Source organism: Colobus angolensis, unplaced genomic scaffold (assembly GCF_000951035.1).
Source record: "Colobus angolensis palliatus isolate OR3802 unplaced genomic scaffold, Cang.pa_1.0 Scaffold467, whole genome shotgun sequence".
NCBI lineage: Eukaryota > Metazoa > Chordata > Mammalia > Primates > Cercopithecidae > Colobus > Colobus angolensis.
The window spans coordinates 163456-165764 of record NW_012118121.1 but is presented as its reverse complement, the minus strand read 5'-3'; positions in this window follow the sequence as shown (position 1 = coordinate 165764).

The window sequence follows — 2309 nt, the reverse complement described above, 5'->3', positions numbered from 1 at the left end:
GCAAAGCCCGGGTCTTGACTTAGATACAGATACTATACACACCCAGATGACGCCACAATCAGCTATGTCTAAACAGAGCAGAGTTCAGGTGACATCACAGAACAGGCAGAGGCAGTTCAGGATGTATTCCGGTTGCCTTACTCAGCTCTGAAGGCTGTCAGCCTCTTTAGTTGTCACTTGCCCTGTGGTAGGAAGTATAGTAGGCAGCTGGTGCAGTGGCAAGAAGAGAAAGGAAGTTCCCCAAGACAAAGGCATCTAGGCAGGTAAAGGGAAATTCCCTAGAGCCCCAGTCATGGGATCAGCTCACTGGAAGCAGGTGGCATTTCTGGGTAGTTTCTTTCCCTTCCAGTGGCCTGAACGGTTAAGCCTTGGTGTGCTTGTGTGTCTGATTGCCCCATTCGTCGGAAGCCTGGCCGATGGTTTCAGGAACTCTGAGTGTGTCGTTCCCCTCTGTGTGTCCATGTGTTCTCATCATTTAGCTCCCACCTGTAAGTGAGAACATGCAGTATTTGGTTTTCTGTTCCTGTGTTACCTTGCTAAGGATAATGGAGTGCAGCTCCATTCATGTCCCTGCAAAGGACATCATCTGGTTCTTCTTTGTCGCTGCATGGTATTGCATGGTGTATATGTACCACATTTTCTTTATACAGTCTGTCGTTGATGGACGATTTAGGTTGATTTCATGTTTTTGCTATTGTGAATAGTGCTGCAGTGAACATACGTGTTCATGTGTCTTTATAACAGAATCATTTATATTCCTTTGGATATATACTTAGAAATGGGATTGTTGGGTCAAATGGAAGTTCTGTCTTTAGGTCTTTTAGGAATCACCACACTGTCTTCCACAATGGTTGAACTAATTTACACTCCCACCAACAGTGTGTAAGTGTTCCTTTTTCTCCACAATCTTGCCAGCCTCTGTTATTTGTTTGACTATTTGTTATTTGTTATTTTATGACTTTTTAAAATAGCCATTCTGACTGGTGTTAGATGATATTTCATTTTGGTTTTGATTTGCGTTACTCTAATAATGAGTGATGCTGAGAAGATTCAAATAAATGCAATCAGAAACAACAAGGGTGATATTACCACCAACCCCACAGAAATATAAGCAACCATCAGAGAATATTATGAATACCTCCATGGACATAAACTGGAAAATCTAGAAGCAATGGAAAATTCCTGCACAAATACACCCTGCCAAGACTGAACCAGGGAGGAACTGAATCCCTGAACAGACCAAGAATGGCTCTGAAATTGAGGCAGTAATAAATAGTCTCAGTGACAAATTTTTTAAATGCCACTTAGAAAATGTACACATAATTTTGGTCTATTCAGTACATATATTTAACAATCACTTTTAGGAAGGATGTTAAAATATTTTATTATTTTTTCTCATTTAGCTTAATACTTTAAAAATATTTTTCTGCTGGCAACTATTTAGATCTCCATTTTCGTTGACATAGTCAATAGTTTACTCACCTTTCTATTACATAATAGCAGATCAACTGATATGTATTATTTTATACTGAACTTTGGCACTCTTGACATAATTCATATATGAATAGTCATCCTAATGTCTTGGCCAGTGAAGATGGGATTCATCAGCCAAGGTTGAACAGGAATTTGCTCACTTGAAAGCAGCAAGCAATACAAAAGCAAGAAAAGGGTAGAAGAAATTCAGAAGTCCCACAAGCAGATGAGGATTTATTTAGGGCCTGAGAAGGTGCAGGGACCCCTCATAGGGGCCTGTGGACCATCCCAAGCATGGAAATAAAGGAAAATCTTGAGTCCATTCACAGAAATACCACGCACCTCTCTACCTCTGAGAAGTACATGAGCCACTTGATAAGCAGGAAGGTAATAGTGAGTTAAAACAGTAGCAAGGAATTGAGAATCATGAGAATATGGGGTTCCCTATAGAAACTAAAGATCAAAGCTTAACATATGTCCCTGAGTTTTTCAGAAACCTGCCCCTCTACCAAATGGATCCACTGGCACGTAGACCTCAGATAAGGGGGATTTATGAAATGAACTCTGCCATTCTTTATTCTGAATTTCTTCCTGAGGGGTCTACAGGATGTTATGTCTATGAGCCAGACTTACCATTATTTTCTGCTGATCCCAAAATTTTCTGACGAATTTTAGTTCTTAAGTAATTACAAATCAGAAAATCTTTGAATCCCCCTATGACCTGTAAGCTTCCGCTTCAAGATACTTCATCCTTTTAGGCTAAAACCAATGTGTAACCTCAATATATTAATTTACGGCTATGTCTAACCCCTGCCTCTGTGTCTTTAAAATCCCCT